The sequence below is a fragment of the Coenobita brevimanus genome, chromosome 108 (assembly GCF_032717465.1).
Source record: "Coenobita brevimanus isolate Jiangsu-jjx chromosome 108, ASM3271746v2, whole genome shotgun sequence".
NCBI classification, from domain to species: Eukaryota; Metazoa; Arthropoda; class Malacostraca; order Decapoda; family Coenobitidae; genus Coenobita; species Coenobita brevimanus.
The window spans coordinates 7691756-7705519 of record NC_137061.1 but is presented as its reverse complement, the minus strand read 5'-3'; positions in this window follow the sequence as shown (position 1 = coordinate 7705519).

Genomic DNA, 13764 nt, shown 5'->3' with positions numbered 1-13764 from the left:
TTGTAAGAAGGACGCGCAAATGAAGGCATAGGGGACGAAGAGTTGACAATCCTGCTCTGAACAACAGAAAGAACGACTTACTCTACTATAAGGGGAGAAAGGGGGAGTAAGGTAGAACACGCAAGCCTGGTCACTATGCAAGCCACGTGGCGAATCGTGAACAAACATGCAGCATACTGTACATTAGGATCATACAAAGGATGATGTAATCATGAACAAAACTGTATCATAAGTTAGAATTATACAAGGGGTGATGAAATCATAAGCTATGTAACACCTCCCCACAAAGAAAAAGAAATTTACAAAGGAAATTTCTTATTACTCTAAAACAATCTGTCTAAAGTCTAGATAAGAAATCTGCAAAAACATTTTCTTTCCCCTTGACATGTTGTATGTCTAATGAATACTCCTGAAGAAGTAGACTCCATCTTGTCAATCTCTGATTTTTATCTTTAAACTTACTAAGGAATATCAGCGGGTTATGATCGGTATAAATGACTATGGGGTCAAAACCAGAACACAAATAAAATGAAAAATGCTGTAAACCCAAAATCAAGGCCAAAGGCTCTTTCTCAATAGCTGAGTAGTTCTTTTGAGGTGGAGTGAACTTCTTACTGTAATAAGATACAGGGTGTTCAATACCCTGATCATCCTCTTGCAGCAAAACAGCCCCAGCTCTTGTATCACTTGCGTCAACAGCCATCTTAAAAGGCTTAGCAAAATTTGGAGTAGCGAGCACTGGCTGACTTAATAGGATAGCTTTAAGTTTACTGAAAGAGGATTCACAGTTATCGGTCCAGACAAATTGAACTCCCTTTTTCAGTAGGTCTGTAAGTGGACAAATCTCCTGTAATAACCTACCATTCCCAAAAATCTTTGCAGCTCTTTCCTACTTTTAGGTCTGGGAAGATCACTTATAACCTGAACCTTAGCTCCTGGTGGTGCAACGTGTCCATCACCAATTACGTACCCAAGGTACTGAACTTTAGCTTGACCAAACTCACACTTTGATAAATTAGCTACAAGATTAGCCTGAACCAAACGCTCAAGAAATTTACTGACATGGCATAGGTGATCTTTCCAGTTGTCACTGAAGATTAATACATCATCAATATAAACAACACACCCTGCCAAACCCTCTGTTACAACATTCATGAGCTTCTGAAAAGTGGCTGGTGCATTCTTCATACCATATGACATTACAGAACATGCGAAAGTCTTTCCTAGTGTTACAAAACATGAGATCTCCCTAGCACGTTCAGTCATAGGTACTTGCCAGTATCCCTTTAACAAATCAAACTTACTTATGTACCTAGCCTTTCCGATCTTGTCCATGCAATCTTCCACGCGAGGGAGAGGGTAAGTGTCTGTTTTGGTTATCTGATTAACACGTCTGTAGTCGATGCAAAGCCGCTGTGACTCACCTGGCTTAGGGACTAGAGTGACAGGAGAACTCCACTCGCTCTGACAGGGCTCAATCATCTTGTGGTCCAACAGGTAGCCAAGCTCCTTCTGGGTGAGAGGAACTTTCATTGGGTTCACACGATAAGGAGGCAGTTTAATTGGCTTTGCGTCTCCAACATCGACATCATGCATCAACACAGTGGTTCTTCCTGGAGTGTCACGGAACACATGCGGGTACTCCTGCAGTAATGCCGAAAACTCCTGCCTTTCCTTGGGAGCTAGATAAGAAAGCTTAGTCTGGAGATCATTCATGATATCAGAATTCTTCTCCAAACTATCACGCAGGCTCATACTGCATGGGAGAGCTTCACTTGCAGACTCCGGTGGAACAGCTACAGTGCAGACTGGGTTATTTTCGTCCTGCCTGTGATATAACTTTAGCATGTTGATGTGACAAAGTTGCTTGTTCTTTCTACGATCTGGTGTGGCGATGACATAGTTGACATCACTGAGTTTCTTCTCCACGAAATAAGGACCACTAAACTTGGCTTGAAGAGGTTGACCATGCACCGGTAGCAGAATCAAAACTTGATCTCCTGGCTGAAAGTGGCGTAACCTGAACTTCTTATCATACCAAGTCTTCATCTTCTCCTGAGCAGCTCCTAAATTCTCTCTCGCCAGCTGTTAAGCAGTGGACAGCCGTTCTTTGAACTTCATCACATACTCCAGCAGGTTGACGTCATCTTCCTCCGACAGCCAGCATTCCTTGAGTAGCTTAAGGGGTCCTCTTACTTCATGGCCAAACAGTAGTTCAGAGGGTGAGAAGCCCAGTGATTCATTTGGAGATTCTCTTGCGACAAATACAACGAATGGAAGACCTTTATCCCAATCTTTCTGATGTTCCAAACAGTATTTCCTGAGCATCGATTTGAGTGTTTGATGATATCTCTCCAACGCTCCTTGGGTCTGGGGATGGTAAGCTGAAGACGTGATCTGGGTGATGCCCAACTCTTTCAGAGACTGCTTGAAAACATTTGACATGAAATTACTTCTCCGGTCTGACTGTACCTCCTTGGGCAGACCGAACTTGGTGAAGAACCTTAGCATTTCCTTAACCACGTTCTTTGCTGAGATATTTCTAAGTGGAATGGCTTCAGGATAACGAGTAGCCATATCAATCAGGGTCAACACATAAGAAAAACCTGAAGAAGTCTTAGGAAGAGGGCCCACAATATCAACCAACACACGGGTGAATGGCGCCTCAAAAGGAGGAATGGGAACTAGAGGTGCAACCTTTTCGGTCTGATTACACTTCCCCACAACTTGACAGGTGTGACAAGACTTACAATACCAGGAAACATCTCTGAAGATACCTGGCCAGTAGAAGTGTTTCAAAATGCGTGCCACAGTCTTCCTTACTCCAAGGTGTCCTGCCAAACTGGAATCATGAGCCACTCTAATGATATCCCGCCTACAAACACGAGGGATGACAACTTGATGTACAACCTCCCATTCACAGTCGGCTGATGTTGTTGGGGGTCTCCACTTCCTCATAAGTACTCCTGACTTTACATAATAACAAGTAGAAGCACCGGCTGACTCTTCTTCACTGCAAGTAGAGTTAGCTAGACCTTTCAACACAGGGTCAGCAACCTGCAACTCAACCAACTCTTGACGAGACAAATTATCAACACTACGGGGTACTGCCTCATCTGGTGAGTGGTCCAAACTAGCAAGAAAAGTGTCAGCTAGGATAACATCATCATCATTATCCTCTAAGTCACCAGTAACTTTAGACTTAGCCCTAGTGACCGCACATGCAGAGAACACATCAGGGACATCACAATCCTGGGTCGCAGTCACTGGTTCACTAGACAACTGAGGAGCTGGACACACTTGACTTCCACCAATATCATTTCCAAGTAAGAAAGTTACACCTGACATTGGGAGTGTCTCAACCAACCCAACCATAATGGAACCATTAACAAAACCAGACTCTAAATTCACTCTGCACAGAGGGACAGAGAAGTAATTATTCCCTACACCTTGTAAGATTACAGTTTCATCAGAGGAATTAACATTAGAGCCTAGAACACTGGTCAGCATAAAGGATTGGCAAGCACCTGTATCACGATATATTTTAACTGATTTCCTGTCATTACTGTCCAGAGGACTGACAAAACCATCACACAGGAAATTAGCACATGAACTCTTGAGAGTGTCACCCACGTTACTGCTCAAAAGAGGAGCTTCATCGTGAGAATTTAATTTACCCCTCAAAGCAGGTTCAGTTAACTCGGTTAAAGAATTCTGGGAACTCTCAAGGGTGGACACTAGACCAATTGACTGAATATTTAAAGACTCCTTTTTGTTCACACCACGCTGTCTCCTGAAACATTTGTCCGTAGTATGACCAAGCTTACTACAATAAGTACATTTACTTTTCTGAAATCTAGAGGTGGAGCTGGTATTTACTTCCTGAGAAACATCATCTTTATTCTCTTTCCTGTTACCTGTACTCTGAGTAGAGGCAACGTACTTACTCTCAGCTTTCCTTTTTTCTTTAGAATATCTCTTGTGAGTGAGAACATATTCATCAGCTAAAACTGCAGCATCAAACAAATTATCTGTTCTTTTCTCATCAAGATATAGGCTTACATCTTTATTAATACACCTTTTGAAGTCCTCCAGCAAAATCATCTGCTTAAATTTATCAAAATCAGAATTTTCATTCTTAGAATTTAACCACTGCTCTAACAGATCTTCTTTGATTCTTGCATACTCAACATGGGATTGCTTATCTTGCTTATAAGTTGTCCTAAATTTTACTCTATAGGTTTCAGGAATAGGCTCATAGGCCTTAAGAATCAAGCTCTTAACTACATCATAATTATCACATTGATCCTGAGGCAAAGATGCATAAGTTACTTGAGCTTTACCGGTGAAAACACTCTGAAGGAGTACTGGTCAATACTTTTTGGGCCAATTAAAACCTGTAGCTACCATCTCAAACAACTGAAAATACTTTGTTAAATCAGATTCATTAAAAGGAGAGACAAGTTTAACATTTTTATCCACATCAAAATCATCAGAGCTAGGTGATCCAGTTCCACCTTGTTTCATGCGATACTCATGGTCTGCCTGAATCTTAGCAAGTTCAATTTGTGCCTGAGCCTGTGCCTGTGCCTCCTGAATACGAGCCTGAGACTCAGCCTCCTTAGCACGTGCCTGAAACTCAGCCTCCTTAGCACGAGCCTCCTGCAGGGCTAGCTGAAACTTAGCTATTTCAATCTGCGTTTGCTCATCTGGAGGAGTTACATTAAACAAGCTTTTATTAATCATGCCAACAATTTGATCTTTAGAATGATGAGAGCGAACAGCAATTCCCAATTGTTGAGCAACAAGCTTAAGTTCATTCTTTGTTCTGTTTTCTACATCACACACTGTTTGCACATTTGACAAAAAATCTTTGGCTTCATCAAGAGTAGTAATAGTAGACATCATGAATAAATCACAGTCACAAAATATCAAGCAATATCCTTATGATAATATCCTGAATATCCTGATAAGAGGTCGCCAAATTAATGTTACAGAACAGAGAGAGATAATGAACACTTCAAGTGAGAATACTAAAATCACTACTGTTCCGCAAAGTTCCAGGTTCAAAACAAAAGACTTAGGTAAAATTACAAGTTAAAGTTTAATGCTCAAACTAACAACTAAACATTCAGGACTCGTAAGGATAATGTAATGGCAAAACAGGTTACATATACTGTATGGTTAACTGCAATAGCCTCTATTAACACGAATTTAGCAGGAGCAAATTTATCTAAGTCAGCCCTGATAAAATGAGAAAACCGGATAATGCTGAGTTAAAGCAAGATATAATATTATTACAGATACAAAATATTACTAATACTGGCTGACAGTATGGAACCAATATGAATCATAAAAACTTTACCAGGCTTACGAATTAACGCCTTAGGCTATACAGTACAAGAAAAATGGTAATAACACTTATACTCAAATTATACAGCAGCTAGATGGCTGGAGACTTTCTGAGCACTCACAAAAATAATAATATACTGTTCCAGGGAGGACAGAGATGTCAGCAGAATGAGGAGTAGATCTAAGTGGCGACTAATGCAGAGACCGAGCTCATTATATAGGGGCCGGCAGAGCTTGATTCAACTTGTAAGAAGGACGCGCAAATGAAGGCATAGGGGACGAAGAGTTGACAATCCTGCTCTGAACAACAGAAAGAACGACTTACTCTACTATAAGGGGAGAAGGGGGGAGTGAGGTAGAACACGCAAGCCTGGTCACTATGGAAGCCACGTGGCGAATCGTGAACAAACATGCAGCATACTGTACATTAGGATCATACAAAGGATGATGTAATTATGAACAAAACTGTATCATAAGTTAGAATTATACAAGGGATGATGAAATCATAGGCTATGTAACAATATAAATATATAAATTATGAAAAGTTGAATCTCGTGAAGGAAGGCTATTGCATTTTTTAAGGGATTATTTCAGGGCTCAGAAGTTTGGTTCTCTCTTACCAATTTCAGGTTATCTTTTTTTTTTTTTTCTGTGACAAGTTCCACATGTACCTCAGTTGCTTGATATGAAATGGTGTTCTGGTATTACCCGAATGCCACGTAAGAAGGTGCTCCTTCCTTTAATTCTGATTAAAATGGAAAAGCAGACAGGTTTGAACACACACACACACACACACACACAGGGAGTCAACAGAGGCAGACGTCCGACATCGGCGCTCCGTACCGAACCAACACGGCCAGTGGCATTACCTAAATTAGTATCTTTGTATGAGTCAAGCTCTGTACCAGGTTAGACTAAAAGATTTTTCATTATTAAAAGGAAAAAAATAATAAGTTTAAACAAGACTCGTTCAAACAGAAAAAAGAACCAAGGGGAAAAAAATGCGCTGAGTCAGCTGAGGTTTCTTTAGACTACAGCAATACGGGGAAAGTGTACATACTCTGTAAGTGCATACTCTGTTCTTTTAGTATTGCAAAATGGATACATACTTTAGTAAAGCAAATTTGGAAAAGAAAAGGGATAAAGGTAAAAACCAAAATGATGATTTCTACCAAGAACTGGTTGAAGTGGAGACTCACAATAGACTGGTTGAACGTGTACACAAACTAGAAATGGCTTTCAAAAATGAAATTGATGAAATAAAGAAGCAGATGCACTTGCAAAAGGAAGAAATAGAAAAACTAGGAAGGGAGGCCAATAAGAAAGACACAACCATCAGTGAACTAACAGTGGAACTGAGTACGCTTAGGAAGAAAGTGAGTGAAATGGCAAGTACAGTAGTCAATCACGAGAGTGTTATGGAAGAGTTCAAAAATGACACAGAGACGATTAGGCAAGTAAGCAGTCTTATGAACCAGAGCAGTGATACTGAGGAGAAGATAACACAGGTGAATGAAGCTGTGCAAAGCTACAAAAATGATGTGGAAACCACGTATGATGAAATGGTGAAAGTAAAGAAAGACTTAGAAACAAGGGTGGAGGAAAAAAGCATTAAAAAGGAAGTGAAAAGAATAATCCAAAACAATCCAAAGTTAGTCAGAGATTCAGTAGATATAAACAATCTATAGTAATCACTGGTATAGAAGAGGAAGAAGTAAAAAACAAGATCACAAGAGACAAAAAGGAGATGGCAAATGTAATGAGCTTACTGAAAGAAGTATCAGAGGAAATCTGTAGTAAAGACATAGAGGAACACAAAAGGTTAGGGAAATATGAGAAAAGCAAGACAAGACCTCTAAAGATGACTTTCCAGAGTGTAAACACTGTGGAAGAGATACTAAAAAATGCAAAGAATCTTAAGGAAAAAGAGGAGTTCAAAAATGTATGGATAAAAAGATGCCTAACACAAGAGGAACTGGAATTACTGAAAGAGAAAAGGGAGGAAGCAAAAACAAAAAATGAGGGAAGATCAGAAGAGGAGAAGAAGAAATTTTTTACAAAGTAATAGGATTGCATGTACGAAAGTGGTACACAAACAGGATGGAATAAAAAGGAGGAAGTTAGTAGAACCATGTCATGACAAGTATATAAACAAGATGATAAAGTTGATGTACTCAAATGTGGATGGAATGGTATCTAAATTACTAGAGATGAACGATTATGTCAGAGAAAATGAACCACAAATAATATGCCTAACTGAAACAAAATTAACACCAAGGATATCCAATGACATAGTGAACTTAGAGGAATACAATATATGGAGAAGAGACAGAATTTTAAAAAAAGGAGGAGGAATTATAATATTAACTAAGAAAAATCTAAAAGTCAATGAAATAAAACTAGATATACCATCACAAGTAGAACTGATTGCAGTAGAAATCAACACATCTGAAGGCAAAGTAATTGTAGCCAATTTGTACATGCCACCCAGATCAAACACATGGGAAAGAGATGAATATGAGGACCTGGCAGAGAGTACAATTCAGAGTTTAAGATCATTACTACTTAAAATGGAAGAGAAATCAGAAAGAATTATACTAACTGGGGATTTCAATACAAATATAAATTGGAATACTCTAGATATAATTAGCCAAGAAAGCTGTTGGGACCAAAAGTTCCTGGATCTCGTACAAAAGTTCTTCCTAACGCAACATGTGAGGGAAACCACCAGAAAAAGAGGACTTGATGTACCTTCAGTGCTAGATCTGATATTTACTAGGCAAGAAAATGATATTGACAGTTTAATATATCACCCTCCACTCGGCAAAAGCGATCATGCAGTACTAAATTATAACTTCAGGATAGCATATGACATAGTAAACAGCAATGACAGTTACAAAAAGAGCCTAAAGTATAAAAAGGGAAATTATCAAGACCTAAAGAAGTATTTCTTAGAAGTTGATTGGGAAAATGAGCTTAGAGGACAAGGTTTAAATGCTGTATATAAAAAATTCTCTGAATTTTTATGAAACAGGAGTCCAGATGTACATCCCACAGCACAAAGAAACAGATAAGAAAATACAGAAATGGTTCAATACAGAATGTAAAAAATCAAAAGAAAGAAGAGATTTGTTGTGGAATAGATACAGAAGACACAATAGTGAAAGGGCGTATAATAATTACAAACAGGCAAGAAACGATTATACAAGAATAAGGAGGGAAGCCCAAAAACAGTTTGAGGAGGATATAATAAATAAAAGTAGTGATCAACCAAAGCTGTTTTACAGCTATATCAGAAGCAAAACCAAAGGAAAAGATATAATACAATCAATTACGGACGAGGGAATCACTTATACACAAGACAAAGATATTTGTGAAGCACTAAATAAGAATTTCCAATTAGTTTTTACAGAAAAAATTTTTTTTTAGAGGGACTATGTGGAACATGCATGTCCACACATACTACCAGATATACAAATAGCAGAAAAAGTACTACAGGAGGAGTTAAGTAGATTAGACAGAGGAAAAGCAACTGGTCCTGATGAAATTTCATGTTGGGTACTACGAGAATGTGCAAAGGAGTTAAGTAAACCATTATTTTTAATTTTCAAGAAATCCTTGGGTCAAGGTAAACTACCTGATATTTGGAAAAAAGCAAATATTGTCCCCTTATTCAAGAAAGGAAATAGACAAAATCCACTCAACTACAGACCAGTATCACTGACCAGTGTTGTAAGCAAGGTATTAGAAAAGCTTATAAGAAAAGCTTGGGTAATTCATCTAGAAGAACACAGTATGATAACAGAAAGACAGTTTGGTTTCAGAAAAGGAAAATCATGTGTTACTAATCTGTTGACCTACTATGACAAACACAATACAGGAAAGGGAAGGAAGGGTGGACAGTATCTATTTAGATTTCAAGAAAGCTTTTGACACAGTACCACACCAAAGACTTTTATGGAAACTGTACCATCAAGGAGGAATTCGAGGCAAACTGTTTTGTTGGATGCAAGACTTTCTCATAAAAAGAGAAATGAGAACAGTACTAAGAGTAAACTACTCATCATGGAAAGAAGTGACTAGTGGAGTACCACAGGGTTCAGTGCTGGCACCAATCATGTTTTTAGTGTATATAAATGATATAAACAGTAACACTGGAAATGAGAGCTATCTGAATATGTTTGCAGATGATGCAAAAATACAAAGGAGAATTACTAACACAGACTCTTGTAAAGAGCTACAGGAAGACTTAAATAAACTTCATGAATGGAGTAGTACATGGCAAATGGAATTCAATGTGGACAAGTGTCATGTAATCAAGTTTGGTAAAAGTGGAAAAAGACCTGATTGGGATTATAAATTAGGAAATAAAACCCTATACACATCAGAACGAGAGAAAGACCTAGGTGTGATTATCAATAACAGACTATCTCCGGCTGACCACATCAGCGAGAAGGTACGGAACATGTATACACTGTTTGCAAATATGAGAATAGCATTCACATACTTAAATGAAGACATGCTAAGAAGGATAATAACATCATTCATTAGACCAACCCTGGAATATGCATCAGTAGTCTGGAGTCCTCATATCAAAAAGCACATAGACAAGATTGAAAAAGTTCAAAGGGCCGCTACAAGATGGATACCAAGCTTAAGGGACCTATAAGCTACGAAGAAAAACTAAATAAACTGAATCTACCAACACTACAGGAGAGAAGGAAAAGAGGTGACATGATAATGCTATATAAATGCATATCAGGAAAGGAGAAAATAGACATAAATGATTACTTAACATATGGAGAAGCATCAGCAAGAGGACACTGCAAAAAACTGCATACGAAGAGAGGTGATAAAGACGTAAGGAAATTCAGTTTCCCAAACAGAGCAATTGATCAATGGAATGCACTACCGAATGAAATAGTGTGTGCCAAAACAATTCACAAATTTAAGGATATGTACGATAAATATGGTTTAAGACACGGGACAGTACAAGCTTGACTCATTCCTGTGAAGATACAATTAGGTAAGAACAATTAGGTAAGGTAAGAACAGTTTCCGAAATAGGGCAGTTGATCAGTGGAATGCACTACCGAATGAAACAGTGTGCCAAAACAATAAGTTTAAGGATATGTATGATAAAAATGATTTAATACACGGGACAGAACGAGCTTGACTCATTCCTGTAAAGATACAATTAGGTAAGGTAAGAACACACATACACACGGAAACACCATACCCACCCACCTCCACTCTTACCGTAATTTACCCATCACCCATGGTGTCGCTGTGCACCGTGGGTGGGGCACCTGCAGCGTCCGCATGGGAGCCACACACTCCTATACTTCCGTGCACCTCGCCGTGGGAAGGACTCTGGTGAGGCGGTGTCTACCACACGGAGGCACTGGATCCCTAAGCAGCGTATGTACTGTACTGCACCTGTTGGTCTGACCCTTGTGAGGTGCTGTCTACTATTGTACAGTACATCAGGGTGCTGGATCCCTGCATTTTTCTTTTTTCTTTTTTTTATGTGTCCGACTCTGGGCATAGGCTTCACAGCCTGCTATCAAGGCCCACCTTTTTACATGTCACCACTTCGGCGCTAACACCCACCGTCCATACTGAATACATGCTAGGGCTGTCTCATACAGGACTGGTGTATTGGTATTAGCGGGGGTATTTTTACGACGTGTCGGCTGGTCTTCTGGTAGATCAGTAAAGTTTGATTTCATGAAATTCAAATCCTTAAACTGTTCCCTGCCCCAACGGGGATTTGAACCTGGATCCGGTAGGATTGCAGGCCACCTCTCTATCGACTGAGCCACCGCCTCCCCCAGTACTCTACCTGTAGGACGGCCCCACAGTAGTTGCTTACCTGCAGTCAACAGGTCTGCACAATCAGACAGACTGGGACTGAACAACATCAACAGCCCATGTCCTTGTTCACCACGTGTGGAAATGTAGCGCCCTGGATATAAATCTGATAGCTACATAACTGAACCTTAACAATAATATATTGTCTTACTGATCCTCGAGTAGTTGGTTGGGATTATTTTTTTTTTTCTAGGTACACCTCTTCTGCACCTTATTCTTAACCATACACACCTTCACACTCACCCCGTTACATAATTCCTACTTTTACTCCATTCATACTCAGTTTCTCCCCATCTCCACATAACACATCACAAGCCACAACATATCCACAACACTACACCACACCTTTAATTTTTCAGTTCCTCTTTGGCATTATGACATAAGAACATCTAATTTTGTGTCATACTGCGAATGGCTTTAGAAAGATCACATCATCTCTTGTGTAGGAATTTCCTTTGCACATTACACCTCAAAATCATCTTGTACTGTACTGTATGTTATTGATGCAAACAACGCTGATATTAAGATGACAAATAACGCAGAGGAGAATGTTAGACAGAATGGTGGCACAAAATACCTGGGCAACCCCATTGGCTGGCTATACAAACATCCCTCAGAGGTATGCAGCCAAGCACGTATCTGGCTTTGGGAATATTGACGTCTAAGCCCTACATGTCCCAGATCAATTTTGGACTAGGTGTTGCACCCATTAGCTTATCAAAAAGGTAGTAGGTGGATGGTTACCATTGTCCCGGGAGGTAACTGGGGTTCATCAACAACTACCACGAGAGTGATGGGGTAGCTGGTCTAGCACAACACTCGCAGGTGGGGAACCCAACCATATTTGCCATGTAGTCAAAGTCCGGGCTGAGACTATTGCTACTACTACTACTACTTATGCATTTCTCTCATACACACTTCATCTTCTTGGGGGTTATGCCTCCTCCATTGTCCCAGCATCTCACCATATGGAAGGACAATGTTCCAACCCCGAAAAGGCACTGTTTGCCACAAGAAGGTGGCTGTTTGCTTGTCTATGGGTCTGCTCGCCAGACAGGGTACAGCAACAACAACAAACTTCGCTCATCTCTCTCCCTATCCCATGAAAGGAAAATGATGGACTGCAAAAGAGCAACTTCAGTCTATTGCCCACCAGGTTCACCTTCTGATGAGCCTGGGGAGAGTTATGGCGCATTGTGCAAAATAAATTGCTTTGAAAGAGATGCCACAGAGCCCTCTATGCCACCCCAAATATAACTTTTATATCACACTTTCAGATGTAGTGTACAGAACAATTAAAACCTCTCCCCATTTCCCACATTCTGCCTGTTAACTCAGTTGTCCTTTTCTGGACCTGGATATAACATCAGTTGCTTTGTATCACATTTTAGGAGAAGATTAACCCTACCATCGTTTGGTCAGTCCTTGTCCGAGGCTTATTGTTTGTTTTTTTTAGTTAGTTGTTTTCCGGGGAGGGGCACTAACCCTCCGCCAACCCTTTTAGTCGCCTTTTACGACAAGCAGGGATACTGGGGGAGTATTCTTGGTGTGATGAGTAAGGATGGAGGTTTAGAGGGTGAAGTGCTTGAAAGGGTACACCAGGGAAGAAAGGTTGCTGGTTCTTTGAAAGCAGTGATAAGAAACAGGGAAGTGAGCATGGAAGTGAGAAAGTTACTACATGACAGTATTGTGATACAAACTCTAACGTACGGAAGTGAAGCTTGGACGTTGTTGGAAGGACACAAGTCAAGAGTGAGAGCAGTGGAAATGAGTTATTTAAGAGGAGCCTGTGGAGTCACATGGAGAGACAGGCTGACGAATGAGGATATAAAGAAGCGTTGTGGTGTTGATGTGGATGTGATAGGAAGCGTTATGAGGAACACACTGAGGTGGTTTGGCCATGTGGAGAGGATGGAGGGTGAAAGACTGACGAAGAGAGTGTATGTGAGTGAGGTGGAGGGGGGAAGAGGGAGGGGGAAGAGGGAGGGGGAGGCCGAGGATGAGATGGAGGGATGGGGTGGAGAGGTATATGAGAGAGGGGGGTGTGAGTTGGGAGCAGGGCAGTGAAATGGCGGGGGACAGGGCGACTTGGAGACGATTTGTTTGTGGCCACCCCAAACGGGATTGAGGCGTCTGGCAATAGATAGATAGATTAACCCTACCCCGTAAAAGGAGGAGCTTAAATTCTGGCTGTGCACCCAACTCTCGCTTGAGAGCTTTCAGAACAGTCGTGTTGAGATACTTTACATCTAACACTCGTAGGAAAGTTACTATTCATCATTTTGAAGATGAAGAGTTTTGCTCTGTCGTACATTATCCAAAAAGACAATATATCCATCCATCCATCATCCAATCCTACATTGCCCCATGAGGAGTGTAGGAGCCCGGAGCTAGGCAGTTGGTCCCGACATTTAAGATGAGAGTGACCAACCTCACTCATCCCCAAGTGGCATTACATGAGCAATCAACCCCAACTACCCCTTGGATATAAACCTTTTCCAGCTCAATCCGATTGGAGCGCAATAATTACCCACTAAA